Source organism: Alexandromys fortis, unplaced genomic scaffold (genome assembly GCF_014885135.2).
Source record: "Alexandromys fortis isolate MF-2015 unplaced genomic scaffold, M_Fortis_MF-2015_v1.1 scaffold_265, whole genome shotgun sequence".
NCBI classification, from domain to species: Eukaryota; Metazoa; Chordata; class Mammalia; order Rodentia; family Cricetidae; genus Alexandromys; species Alexandromys fortis.
This window is the reverse complement of record NW_026068166.1, coordinates 1435426-1450898: the sequence shown is the minus strand read 5'-3', so window position 1 is coordinate 1450898 and position 15473 is coordinate 1435426. Positions and strand designations below refer to the sequence as shown.

At 40.0% G+C, this 15473-nt stretch overlaps 1 protein-coding gene across 7 annotated transcripts in view; it reads right to left on the bottom strand.

Annotated features, from left to right (window-relative positions):
• Positions 1 to 13351, bottom strand: part of Tab3 (TGF-beta activated kinase 1 (MAP3K7) binding protein 3) — a 65611-nt gene extending 52260 nt beyond the window's left edge. For 4 of the 7 annotated variants that reach the window (XM_050128234.1, XM_050128236.1, XM_050128235.1 and 1 more), the window contains exon 1: positions 13132 to 13350. The gene's annotated coding sequence lies outside the window, so the exon portion shown is untranslated. Of the gene's footprint in view, positions 1 to 13131 lie in introns of all 7 variants that reach the window. The other 3 variants (XM_050128238.1, XM_050128239.1, XM_050128240.1) reach the window with 2 other exon arrangements.
• Between the last annotated feature and the right edge of the window lie 2122 nt (positions 13352 to 15473).

Here is a 15473-nt window from a genome sequence, read left to right as displayed (position 1 = left end):
ATGGGATAGGAAAGGCAATGGGGAAGATGGACAGAATAAATAGTGGCATACATTTATTAAAAAGCCACAATAAAATCCATTACTTTGTATGCTAAGTTCAAAAATTAGTAAAAAGAATGTGGTTGAGATAGCTCACCTTATTGCCATACCTGCCAACCTGCGTTCAAGATCTACATAGTATAAGGAAAGCTCTCAAGTTGTCCTCTGACACATATACCATGGCCACCCACGCACACACAAATACACATACTATTTTTAACAATAAAGATAGAAAAAACATATACCCAGTTTCAAGAATAAAGGGTCGAGAGAAATGTTTAAGCAGAAGTGTGTACAGTACGTAGTGAGCTTATTCATTAAAGTCAATTAATTGGTGAATAAAAAACATAATATATGCATAAAATAGCAATTATTTGGCAATAAAAACAAATTAAATATTGGTACATGTTTTACCATAAATGAATGTTGAGAACATTATGCTAAGTCAAAGAGGCCAGGAACAAAAGCCTACATGTAACCTAATAACATTTACTGAGAGGCCAGTAATGAAAGGCTACATATAACTTACACGAATTTTTCTGAGTAAAGATATCTTCCTGTTTTCTAAAGATGGGATCTACCTATAATAGCCTAGGCTGGCTTTGAATTAAGAATGCATTTGTTTCAACCTCCAGATCAGCTTCCCAGTGAGGTCTTAAATACAATGCAAGGGGCGTGAGAGATGGCTCAGTGGTTAAAATCACTTGCTGCTCTTAGAGAGTACCCTGGTTTGATTTCTAACAGCCATGTGGCATATCTGTAATTCCAGTACCAGGGGCATCAACATCTTCTTCTTGCCTCCATTGCTGAGGAATATTTGTTGAACTATGTAAAGATGTGTTGCCTTTGTTTAACTATGTAAAGATGTGTTGCTGTTTTACCTTGCCTAACTATGACACCTGATTGGTCTAATAAAAAACTGAATGCCCATTAGTGAGGGAGGAGGTATAGGCGGAATTTCTGGGCAGGGAGAGTAAAGAGGAGAAATTTAGGTTTAGAAAGAAAGAAAAAGAGACTACAGGGAAATGCCAGGGACCAGCCAGCCAGCCATGGAGGAAGCAGGACATATAGAATAAAAGAAAGGTAAAAGGTCCCGAGGCAAAAACATAGATAAATAGAATCAGGTTAAATTAAGAGAGCTCACGGGACAAGCGTAAGCTAGTGTCCAGCATTCATAATAATTAATAATAAGTCTCAGTGTCTTTATTTGGGAGCTGGTTGGTGACCCAATGAAAATGCCAACTATACTCCAAGGCATGGAAATGGCACATGCATATATAATGGAAAACAATCATAACACATCTTTTTAAAAAAAATTTTTATAAATTAAATATAATGCCAACACATATGTAGATTTAGATAAAATTGAAAATATTTTACCAAAAACAGTGGTAAGAAATGAGTCTGAAGACTACTAAAATAATTATTTAAATTTTTCATTTATTCACTCTTTCTTTTCTTTCAAAAAGGATTGTGACATGTAGCCCTGGTTCACTTGGCAGTCACTAAGTAGCCAGAATGGCCTTGAACTCCAGCAGTCCTCCTGCCACCACTAAGTGAGGGATTCCAGGCATGAAGTATCAGTCTCAGTTATGTACTACTGGTGACTGAATGGATATTACTCAAGCACGCTACCAAGATGGTTCCCAATCCCTACCTAAACAGTTTTTAAAACTGAACCCATGACTGAAGTTTCGGATAAAGAAAACTCCATATCTACATGGCTATAAACAAACAAACAATTTATAAAACTCCTATGGAGAATTAAAAAAGTATACTCCTTAATTCATCTTATAGAACTATCAAAATCTGACAAGAAAAAAAAACTTGTTAATCCAAGGCAATTTTGCTCATGAACAAAGATCTAAAATTTTTTAATTTTAGTAATATAAAATTGTTTTGCTAACCTGGCTGGGTTGTAAAACTGATTTTACAACTGATAATCAATAAATTTGATTTGAAAAACAAAATGATATGATTATTTTTACAAGGAAGAGCACCTGATAAGATCCTATCACTCGTAATATAAATGCTTCTCAATCTAAGAACAGAACAAAACTTCCTTATTATTAAAAAATGCTAGGAAAAGGTTAAAAGCAAGTACTTTAGTTAGTGCAGAACTGTTAAATGTTTTTTTTGAAAAGTGAATCAAAACCTAGTAAAAGTTAAGTATTAAAGGTGATGAAAGTTTAACACAATGGTTATATATAAGGTCAGTATAAAAATATAAATAAAATGAAGTCCACAAGGACTTACATATTATAACATGAAAATATCAAATATCTAAAAATAAAAGTTTTGGGAGAATATTATAAATACCATAGAGAAAAAAATAAATTGGGTAATGTTCTATGCTCATTAAACTGAAAACCAAGATGTCATTTCTCCACAAAATGTTCTTTGGGGTCCACACAATCACAAGCATGGCACTAACAGACTGTGAATGCATATGCATGTTTGTCTATGTAACATGATACTAAAATTCATATAAATGTGCAAAGGGCTGAGAACAGGCAAGATGTTCTGAGGACAAGGTGGAAGAACTTGTTCTACTGATTACTGAGACTTACTATGAAGCCATCATAAACAAGGTCAATGTGGGGTCAGAACAAGGAGATACAAACAGAACAGACCATAGCAACCAAACTGTAAGACATGCGCACATTTAATACTTCTCAGGAATATGGAAATCCATGTGCTAGGACATCTTGCTATCCACACAGAGAAAAGGACAATCAATTTCAGGTCATCACTGGATCTTTGTGTGAACACCAAAGCTGCAAGGCTTCCAGATGAGAGAAAATATCCTTACAATCATGGGTTAGGAAAACATGCTTTAAACTGAAATCTGTCTACTTTAAACATAAGGGAGATACTAATTACATTAAAAGTGAGAACCTTTATTTCTGAAAAGACTCATGAAAAATGGAAGAGCATATCACACAGTGGCAGAATGCATTTGTAACCAGCAAGGGCTCATTTTGCAGCATGTAATGAAGAACTCCTAGAAATGAGCAAGGGACAAGAGACAAGGTGTATATGATGCTTTTGGAAGGAATTGTACTTGAGAGTTATGAAAGAATAAACCTCTAACTAGCACATTTAACAAAAATACTGATATTCTCCCTGAAATTTGCATAATAAAAAGCTGTTTTTTATCTTTTAAAAGCATATTAAGTTGGGAGTGGCGGTGCTCACCTCTAATCCAAGTCCTGGGAAGGGAGAAGTGGATCTCTGTGAGTCCCAGGCCTGCCAGAGCTACATAGTAAGACTCTGTCTCAAAAGCAACAAAATAATTAAATGCTCCTGTTTCAAGAAACTAGGTCTCACTCCTCCTGTAATCTTAGCACTAAGAGAAATGATCATCAATGAAAAACCTGGTTTAAGAAATCTACCTCTGCCAAGACTACCAAGACTCTCTCAAACACGGGGACTTCAACAATATCCAGTGGCAATAACTAATATTCATACAAGGACATATCCAGTAATGAGACTACAACTGCACACAGATTTTACATTCACTATTTTACTCCAAAGAAATCTGACAGGAAGAATATAACCTGATTCCATTCCAATAAAGTACAAAAGTAGGCAAAATCGGTCTGTGGTGGTAAAAGTCAGGCAGGTGGTATGCTGAGGCAGGTGAGATTTCAGTTGTTTATGATCCTTGATAGGGACTGATACACGAAGGTGTGTTTGACTGATGGAAATTCACTGAGCTGTGTACTATGGATACTGTGTACTTTTTATTAAAGCTGGCTAAAGTTTTTTAGTTCTTTTTTAAGTGTTGAATGAATACATTTTCTAAAATTATTTAAGGATTATGTAAGCAAAAAATCTTGAACCTGAGTGTTTCAGATCAAAGTACAAATTTTTTTTTATTTATTATGTATATACTATTCTGCCTGCGTGTATGCCTGCAAATCAGAAGAGGGGTTCAGATCTTGCCTGCTACAGATGGTTGTCAGCCACTATGTGGGTGCTAGGAATTGAACTCAGGACCTCTGGAAGAGCAGCCAGTGGTCTTAAACCATTGAGCCATCTCTTCAGCCCCAAAATACAAAATTCTAATAATTATCATTTCAAGAGTAATATGGTAATAACCAAAACAACCCACATGTGTCAAAATAAGTGACTCTCAGTGTTAGCTGGAAATTATGTGACTCCAACAGGATAAACGCTTCTGTCTAGTTACAGTCACAGTTTGAATTATAAAGATCTAGAACTACCTTGCAGCTTTCTGTTATAAATATTTTTTTTAAAAATTTGGAAGTTAATGGACTGACAGAGCTAGTCAAATCCCCCTATTTTAGAAATAAAAAAAAAAAACAAGATCCTTTAAAGTTAATTTGTCCAAGGTGATAAAAAGATGAGTAAGTATAAAACAGTTGAAATTACTAAACTATATCTACCCTTACCAATTTGCTAAGGTCTACATACTAAGAGAATTTACTCGGAGTGTCTCTCAATATACACCATATTCATTTGAAACAATTTCATCCAACCAACCCAAAATTATTTTCTTTGCCACCCATGGCTAACAGCCAAAAGTTATTTCTGTGGCAGAAAAGATAAGACTTTCTATAGTAAAGTCCATGATGTGCAGCCTACCAGATAACTTTCTGTTTACACTCTGATGACTTTGACATCGAACTTAAAGCACATATGAAAATTCAGAATAAAGGAATCTCCACATATGGCATCCTTGAAAAAAAAGTTTAAAAAAATCAATCATGGCCACAAATTAAAACCAAGGGTTTTCTAAAAGCTCATATAAACAATCAAATGTCTTACCTTACTGACATTAAATAATTACACTAATTTCTTATTAAATCATTACTTCTAAATCGCTAAATTCTCCACTTCATCCTACTTTACAATTGTGTTCACAACTAAAAATGCTTATGATTTTAAAAGAATGTCTTGTCACTCTGAAGCTAAAATGATCAAACATTAACAATATTTGATCTTGTGGAAATAATTTTAAATTATAAAAGTGCATAGTCTCAACTACATACTAACGGGATTCTTTTCATTATCACAGGATTCTCACCTGTCATTTCAAACCATAAAGTTTAATGCCAAGATGAATCTCTGGCTTTGCTAGCCATAGAGGAAACACCTGGCCTTTGAGGACCCGCATAAAACTGAAGAATAAATCAGAAAACAGTTTTATGGCAACAGATTTTTTCTTAAACTAACAAAATGGATATGCCAATGACATAAATGCAAATAATTACAAATGGGGCCAGTGAAATGCTTCAGTGGGTTAAAGTACTCCCACTCTTCTTGATGCTCTGAATTCAATCTCAGTGACTCACATATGGGAAGAAGAGAAAGAAGCCCCACGTGGTGTCCTCTGATCTCTACACAAATGCTGTGCTGTTCACACATACCCAAAAGAAATAAATGCATGTAAAAAATTAACCAATTTAATGACAAAATGCAATGTATTTTGGAACACAAAAAGGGTAGTAGTAGGGGATAAATAATAAAAATTAAACTCTGGAGTTTGGATAAAACTAATACAGTCTATTTTTGATAAACATAACAGGTTTGAATGAAGAGTATATGGGAATTTTATACTATCTCTGCAATTTCAACTTTTTATTTATTTTTTTTTTACCAACCCAATCCCTGACATTCCCATCCCTGCATACATCTCCCATCAGTTTACCCAGGTGATCTCATCTATTTCCCCTTCCCAGGGAAATCCATGTTTCCTTCCTGCTACCTGGCTTCTCTGGAGCAGTGGACTGTAGCCTGGTTATTCTTTTATCTCTGCAATTTTAAGTCTAAAGTTGTTTCAAAGCAAATATATATGACTTTGCAAAAGTTACTAAAAAAGAGAAATTTATACCTCAATTGACACAAGCAACTTTCCACATTCACTTAGGGTGAGGTGAGGCTATAAACCAGACCTTTTAAATCTTTCAATTTATTTATTTATTATTGGGGGGAGTATGCATGTCAGAGCATGCTTGGGAAGGTTAGAAACCACTTTGTAGTTGGTTCTTTCCTTCTACCTTTGCATGGGTATGGGGGAATCAAACTCAGGTGATCAGGCTTACATGGCAAGAGTTTTTTTCCTACCGAGCTACCTGCTAGCTTGGCACCCAGCTTTAAGTGGCTTTGAATTCTGTACTTAGGTCCTCACAATGGCAAGGCAAATGCTTCACCTACTGGGCCATCTCTCCAGTCCATACCATTTTTGTTTGCTTGCTTATTTATTTGGCCTGGGACTCCAAGAGAATCTCTTTTTTTATTTGTGCAAAAGGGAAAGCCATACCTTTCTATGTGTGTCCTAAACCACTTAAAATACTGCCATGAGATTCCTGGCTATTAGATAAGGAAGGACAAGGGTTTATAAAGCACTGCTTTGCTACAGACAGGTGCTGAGTTCCAGTTGAGTTTATCTAGTCCTTTACAAAACCAGCCACTGGCAGTAGGCTGGGGTGGCAATAAGGTGGAAATCTAAAAGCAAGCTAGCTATTTCCTAACATGATACAATCAAACCCAAAGGCCATAACAAAACAAAAATCATACCAATTTGGATAGAAAAAAAAAGTGAAAACTGTTCCTTTGTGGAAAGAAGACAAGATCCTACTTTCAGATGGGAGAAAAGAATCCTATTTAAGGTACATAGAGACAGGAAACAGACAATCAAGTATATATCAAGGTGTTCTGGACATTCTCAAACAATAAAGCTTAATAAAGATGAGTGGATAACATTTCTTACAGACCCACCTTCAAGCAAGATAAGGTTTTACATATTACACCCATTACTGAAACAAACCTCTTGAGAGTGCTCCTTTACGTGTACTGTAGAGAGGAGATCGGAAGGCAGGCACTCTAGCAGGACAGAGCACGGTCATAAACACTTTACAACAGTCTTTTGAGAACACCAGCCAGAAAAATGGCTCTTGCCACTACTCACCCTATCCTCAACCTCCACCAGAAAAGCAAGCTTTTCCTCAAGGCATGAGGAAAAGTCTTTGCTGCTCATGCAGAGGGAGGAGCGCACTGCCTTTTCAGCAAGGCTACGTTCATAATCTTCTAGTACCTGATGTTCTGCCTGCATGGTTTTGCTGATACACTGTCACAGAAAAGTTAGTTTTCACAGTACTATCAATATTCAAGTTCAGATACACTGAACTACTCTGAGAAGCAGAACACTATATACATTTGTTCCTGTGGGAAAATGGTGTATATTTCAATTTTAAAAGAAGTCTTTATAGACCTTATAGAAATTAGGCTCCCTCTCTACAGACTCTAGCTTTATAGATACCAATATCACTAAGTTTTAATAAAGAAACTAGTTATTGAATCCTATTTTACTCACACATCATACAGACTTAGTTCTTTATTCTTTCCATGATAGAAATAAGGCTTCAGAAAAAAATCTTAATATTCTATGGGTTTTCTGAACTATGCCCAATTGTGGGTGGATCTGGCAGTTATTATACATTTAACCTGGGCCTCTCAATAAGCTTTGGCTTTAAGTGTTACTATCAAGGAAGTGAAGACATCTTTTACAGCTACTCCACCACAATAAAAAGGATATCATCTCAGAAGGAAGCTCAAGTATTAATGACGATGACAATGTTAGTAATAAAAACAATTCTTTTGTGCATTTACTACCGCTAGTCATGCTTTAAATATAATATATCCTCTGGCCCATTTAATCCTCACGAGGTAAATACCACATTATCCTCATTTCAAAACTGAAGAAACAGGTCAGAGATTAAGCAATTTGCCCCAAAACACAGAGCTAGTCTGTGTCAAAAGATCTAGTTGTTTCAGAATTTTGCCTGCAGAGATGATTTTTAAACTATCATACTCTGTATGTAATTAGAGAATTTGGTAAACTTAAAATGAACAGAGGGTGCAAATTGAAATTCACTTTTCAAACAAGAATGGCCTGGAGCAACCCTTAAAGCCTTATTGTGCCTTTTATTCGGACAATTTCCTTCAAGCAAGCTAAGATTAAATACCTTTACAGAGAACAAGTATAAAATAAATTTGGCTCTGCTTTTCTCACTTTGAAGTCTTTCACTGAATTGTTTGAATATCACAGCCAATAACAGTATTATCACAACAAATTAGTAAACCTTTAAAATCTTCAGGTAAAACACACTGCCCAAGTTTACCACTAAGTAAACTAGAGTAAATAACAGCAAAATGGATAGTACCTTTGAAAAGTTTCAAAGCATCAGCAAAAAACAGCATGAACAAGATATTCCTTTCACGACAAACTAGAACTCTGTTGCTCTAACACCACAGTAAGATCTGCTTTAATGACAAACACTGACCTGAGATAGAACAAATATGTGTGTTATTTCAAGATGTGTACCGAAATTCTAAAAGACCCTATCAGATGGCTCCATGGTTAATAACACAAGCTGTTCCTCCAGGGGACCCAAGTTCAATTCCTAGAACCCACATGGCATCTAACTTTCTAGAACTCTACTCCCAGGGCACCTCATAGCCTCATCTTGTCAACTTGGGGAGGTGGTGCACAGACATACATGCTGGTAAAACCCCCATATGCATAAATGAATATTTTAAAAGACATAGACTTAGAAAACTCTTTCTCACAGCTGGAGAGATGGCCTGACAGGGGAGAGCACTGACAGCTCTTCTAGAGGGCCCAGATTTCATTCCTAGTACCCACGTGGTGGCTCACAACTGTAGGCGACTCATACATGTGATGCAGATATACGCAGGTAAAACACCAACACACATAAAATAAATAAAAGTTAAAACTATCAGTTTCTTTCCTGAAAGAGCCATCTCACTAACATAACTGGACTACATCTGGACAGCTGAAAGTGGGTTACCTACTATTCTCACTAAGTAGCAAAAAGCGGGTAACCGCCATAAGTTTCTGGAACTAATGTTTTATTAGTTTTTTGATATTTTCATACAATGTACTTCAGTCATATTCACTTTCCTTGCACCAACTCTTCCCAGATTCCCCATCATTCCCAACTTCATGTTCTTTAAAAAAAATCAGAACAAATTTGTGCTGCCCAAATATTCTTGGATGTGTGTCTTCCCACTGGTGTGGTCCGCTTACCAGGGTCCACACTGTCAGAGCAAACTAACTCTCCTTTTACAAGCAGCTAAGAACTGCAGTAACTTTTATGCCCAGATCCCCTCACTAAGCTGAGAGGAGTCTGGGCTTGTACAAGTCTTGTGCATTGTCACAACTACTTTAAGTTCCTATGTACACCTGCCTCACTGTGTTTTTCAAATCATCTATTTGAACTTCAGCCATGGGCTTCACAGGAAACCAAAACTAAGGCACTACATTTCTAAAGCAATTCAGGAAAACCTAAACATCCATAAGGTAACAAGAAGTACACAAACCACCAAGCTCTGTGGGCAATGGTTCTACAGGAAAATCCATTTAGCATTCCAACTCAGTAACAAATCAACCCACTCTGCCCTATTAAGTTCTGGAAGTAGAAGGAAATCTTCCCTCACTAAGGAAAGTCTGAGCTTCCTTAAGATCTGATCAAAGCAGAGCAGGAGAAAGGGCATGAAATAAGGACAGAAGTCAGAGCTGGGGGGTAGGGGAGAGATCAGAGATGAAGACGGCGAAACCTAGTGAAGAGGCGGACGAAGTTGAGAAAACAGCTGAAAGGAAGGACTAGAGAGGATGAGAGTGGGGTGGGTAATGGCGAAAATGACGGAACACTGCCCACTGGCTTCTACAAACTTAGCTTCTTGACTCTTAAGGAGAAGAGAGACAAGAAGCCATAGCAGGAGTCTTGCACTGCCTCCCTCACTTCGTCTGTTATTCTCATTCTCCTTTTTAAGACACAATTTGGTGGGCCATGGGGTCTTAAGTGCATTCCTCTTGACCTGCTAGAGCAAAAGAATTCAGACCAGAGGATGGAGTCAAAGGCTTTGAAGCCCTCTTCACTCTTTATGAACACTGCAAAAGACTCCAGCGTCAACTGAGAGCTAAAGGAAAGACCCAGGGAGGGGCAGGAACAGCATAAGAGAGGAAGGAATATAAGCTGAGAAATTTTAAGTAGGAAGAAAAGTGAAATTTTGGAGAGTTGGATAGTAATCTAATAGAGATCTCAATTAATTAAACTATAAAAATGCTCTTAAATATTTAGGATTCAATTTGACGGTTCCAAGTATTTCATTATATCCATTTCACTTTTAGATAAACGAATATTTATGGTTAGGATATTAATATAGGGTTATGTCAAAGGTATGAAAATAAACTTCTAGAGACATACAATTTTCTGGTGTACTTTTTCTGCATAGTGATCATGCAAATCATGTCAGCACTGCTTTCTGTTTATTTGGTAGGCTTTATCATTTATCAATATTTTCCACTCTAATAGGCCAAATACCAGGAGTAATTCCCTTCCCAAGTAAAGTATATTTAACTCTTTCTTCAGAGTTCAACTATAATTAAAAACTTGCTCCTTCAGCCCAAAGATTATCCGTCAAGATTGTAAGGTGTTATTTAAAACAACCCCACACTCCACAGAACATATACCCAGATATACACTGAGTAACACAGAAATCCTTTTTCCATGTCCAGGAGCCAGTGCTGCTCCACTCCTAAAACAGTTTACAGCTCTAACAAGGAAGCAGCAAACCCTCAGCATTTCTAGACTTTCCAGTCAAAGATAACCACATGGTTAACTCTGACCAAATGACCTGCCGGAGGATGAGCAGCACTTAGGTGTCATCTTCCTCCCGACCCCACCCCCCAGCTTGCCTGGCTGTTCTTCCAGTTGAACTCTACCCAGATGTGGGGCCTCTCTCTTGAACAGAGATAAGAGCAAGGACAACAAGCTCAACAGCACATGAGAGATCCAACAGCAGAGACCAGCAGGAGCCAAGAGTAATGCCTCCACCGCCCCGACACCTCTGCAAAATGTCCCCGTGACTTCACCGACAGAGCAGACACGCACTGCTCTGGGATATCTAAACTCTGTCCATCACTAGGCCCATAAGAGATGCTGTTGCTTGTCTTAGTATTGACCCCATTTTCTGCAAAACACAATCTAACTCTAAAACTTTGAAACTACATGAAAAGAAGAGAAGCAAAATTGAACCGTGAGTTACCATAAAACTCCTGCAAAGCAGAGTGAGGCCCCTATAAATATGCTCCTATTTTACTTTAGTACTGCAATTTTAAATAGGATTCAAGATTGGAGTAAATAAAACATTTACTCTTTGAGGTATGACATCTTCGGTATGCTGAACAGAAGGCGAGGTTACCAAAAACGTGAATTTCGGGTATAGGTTACTATTAGCTATTTGGAATCAATCTTTCTTTACTAATCAACTCAAACTGCACCTCTGTCTAGAAAATGAACACATCACAAATGAAAAAAATTCCTGAGATTATCTTTTGTTAAGGACACACGGCAATCTTCAACAGAATTGAACTGTTTCTTTACAACAAAACTTTGCATTCTCAATTAATACATGTCTGCACATAAACACATACAGACCATGTGGCAAGGGCAGTCTCGAACCAGACACGCATGGCTCTGAGTTCCAGCACTGCCCCGTGCTCACTGGACAACCTCAGCTGTGCAAGCTCCAGAAGACTGGAGGTAGATGTCATTATCTGATAGCAGCGACATTTTCTTAGCACAGAGCAACTCTGAGGATTACACTGAAACGCACACTACCCAGCAAGTCCAGTGACTGTATATACTCAATGGTAACTCGCTTTGCTTCCACACAAACTGTACAGGGTGGTCTGCAATTAAAGAAAAGAATGTGTCAGATAAACAGAAGAAAATTCGGCGTGATTGAACATTCACTAAGCTCTGTCAAATGTAACCATGGCAATTGTATATTTAATATCTACCTTCACTAAAGTCGACTTTGCCTTGATTAGGCCAATTCTAGGCCAAAGGGGAGGGAGACATCTAGACTTGTAGAAATTCATATAACACACTGATTTAAAACTATGTATGTGGAGAATTTAAGGAGTACTTGCATTTTGCTAGTGTCCATTGCAGGGAGGGGGAATTACCATAAGAAATGATGTACTCTGTAATTGAACATGACACAGTTAAACGTCCATTAAATAGAAACCTTCTTGATCATGTTTTCTTTTTATGCATATTCTTTTATAGCCCTACGAATCATCGTAAAGCAAAAAGGAAACGTCCCCCACCCCATGCAAGCATACAGAGCAAGCTCAGTTCACAGGTCTCCTTCCTTTCCTTTTACAAACTCACAAGTAAAGACACGGCGCAAACTGACAAACGTTAGTGAAGAACATAACTGAAGAGCCCTGCCTTGTCAGGAATTTTTCTCAAAAGAAAAACAAAAATCTACGTGCTGGGCTTCAGTACAGACAATGCTTTATCTTCCGACTCATCGAGAGTACGAACTTTTGGTTCTTTATTGTGCAACTTACTTTCTCCTTTACCTTGTCTACACCGCGCTTCCACCCATCCTACTTACTGTACTTTCTAAGCAGATACACAGCACTAAACCCTAAGCCTCCCTCCAACTAGGAACAACTCGAATCTCTTGCTGGACCTCGGAGGGCTGGCTGCTTAATGTCATCGTCACGAAGGCGAGGTCTTTGCTTTCCTCACCACCTGCCAACAATTATTTGCAAACCTCCTGCACAACAGTCATTACTATTATTACTAACCTTGTGCACAGGTCCCAGCCCCTTCAAGAGAAGCAGCCTCAGTCCAGGCGAGCCCTAGTCCCCGGAACACCTTACTGAGGCTGGAGACCTGTACGGAGAGGTTCTCTCTGCAGACGTCCAGGCATCATTCCCCTTCACCCGAGGGCTGATGGCAATCAAGCCTCCCCCCCCCCCCCCCCGCCACCCCCCCCCCCCTCGGCCTCGGGGCGTTTGGGGCGTCCGGGCGGGCGCAGCCGCCGAGACAGGCCCTGCGCAGACCTCCCGCAGCCTCGTACTTCCCCCTGTCTGTTGACAGCTGTAGGCCGAGCCGAGCCCCTGAACCCCCGCAGTCTCGCACACGCCCAATGTCGTGGGCGCGGGGTCACTAGGACGACCCCACGGCACCCCCAAAGTCTTGGCCTCGGGCAGGTGCCGGGCCTCTCGCCGCCACTCACCGAGCCCCAGCCGTCGCTCCGGGCTCCGCCGCCTGGCCCCCGCACCCTCGGCTGACTCCCGCGGGGGGTCCGGGCGGGCACCGCTTCCCCGGCCGACCCCCCTCCTGTGCGCGCCGTGCCGAGGGCAGATCCGGTGTGAGCCGCCGCTGCCGCCGCCCCCTTGCCTCTCCCTCCTCCCTCACGGCGTCCCTCCCACTGAGGCCCGCCTCGTATTTCCTGGATCCGGTCTTGGGGAGAGCTAGGCAGGAGAGCTGCGGGCTTCGGGGCTTCCGTCGGGCGCCTTCGCTCGCCAGGCACAAAGATGGCACCGCTGGGGGGGGGGGGGTCAGCCCTAAGCGATCTCGCGAGGTTTTCCCTACAGGAACCAGAGGGCGGGGTCCCCACAGGAAAGGTGATAAATGAGCCTGGGCAAATGCTCGCCCACGTCAGAAATGGGCTGGACGTGGAACGTTTACCGCGCCTGCGCGGGGCCGTGAGGCTGCCGTTTCCCAGAATGGCCCGTGCAGTGAGATCCGGGCTCAGAGTTTTACCTGTTTTCTCGAGGGGGGAGGCGGAGTAACTCGGAGTGCAACCCGGTAAAAGACTCGGCACAATCCGGTACCAAAGTGAGCGCTATCCTTAAGGCTTGCCATCCCACCCAAGCCCCCAAAGTTGAAACACACAGATGCTTGCCCAGCTGTGTTGGCATGCGCCTCTAATCCCAGCCCTCGGGAGGCAGAGGCAGGAGGATCTCTGTGAGTTCGAGGCCAGCCTAGTTTACAAGAGCGAGGCTCCAAAGCTACAGAAAACCCCTGTCTCAAAACAAACAAAAGCATACAAACTCTCGCTCACAGGAATTTCCTAGCCCTTTGCTCCTCCCTAGCTCTGCTATGTTCTTTAGAAAGTCTACTACAGGGAAACCCTGTGGGGAGGTGGGGGAGAAAAAAAAAAGTGAGTCACCTGACGAGTGGGCGTGGTAGTACACAGCTTTAATCCCAGCACTCAGGAGGCAGAGGCTGGCAGATCTCTTGTGAGTTCGAGGCCAGCCTGGTCTACACAGCAAGTTCCAGGACAGCCAGAGATACACAGAGAAACCCTGTCTCAAAAAAATAAAACAAACAACAACAACAACAAAAAGCAAATAACAGACTCTCCTTCATTCTGTTAGTTCACATTACTATGCGCTTCACAGGTAACAATTGCTGTCAGTTTTTCACACAAATACCTTATTTTCTTGTTTTATTCTTTTCTTGTCTTTCACAGTCATATAAACACAGTTTGGTTTTCTATATACCCATTACTGAGGAACCAAAATGCTCTGACCATGAAAAAAAATTGGTCTCAGATGGAGGATGGGGAGAGGGGATTTTGTGTTATAAGTAAGCAGACATAGGAGTCATACATATGGAGAGGTGTCATATCTCTATCTTTAAAAGAAAAACAACTAGAACTAGAACGTCCATATGACCTAGATATATCCCTCTTGCATATACATCCAAGGACTCTAAGCATATCAAAGACATGTTTGCCCTTTCACATTTACTATATATAGTACTGTTTACAACACCCCAGACATGGGATCAGCAAAGATGGCCATCAACAGAGGAGTAGAAATGTGGCATGTGGAAATGTGGAGTTTTCAGGAAAATGAATAAAACTAGAATCATGTTAATTGAAATAAGCAATTCAGAAAGACGATAGGGTGTATTTGCTCTTGTATGCAGATCTAGATTTTAAAGAGTCTATGTGTGCATATTGTACATAACATGAAAATAGAAGAGGAACTATATGGGATGAAGGGGGGTCTAATTCTAAAGGAAAAAGGAGGTGGAAATAATTGTAAGGAAAAAGAGACGAATATTGCATGTTCTTGTATAAAACCTAGATATAAATGTATATGTGTATATGTGTATGTACATTATATATATATTATGTGACATGACAATAAATGGACTATGTGGGGTGAGAAAGGGATCTAAAGGAAACATGAGGGAGAAGATAATTGATGTGGGATTCCTCTCTGTATGCTGCGAATACCATTGGTTAATAAAGAAACTGCCTTGGCCTAATAGGGTAGAATATAGGTGGGCCAGAAAAACTAAAGTGAATGCTGGCAGAAAGAAGGGCTGAGTTAGGGAGAAGTCATGGAGTCTCTGCCAGAGACAGACATGCTGAAACTTTGCCAGTAAGCCACTGCCATGTGGCAATACACAAATTAATGGAGATGGGTTCAATTAATATGTAAGAGTTAGCTAATAAGAAGTTAGAGCTAATGGGCCAAGCAGTGATTTAAATAATATAGTTTCTGTGTGATTATTTCTGGACTAAGTGGCCGGGAACTGACTAATGGCCTCCTTACTACA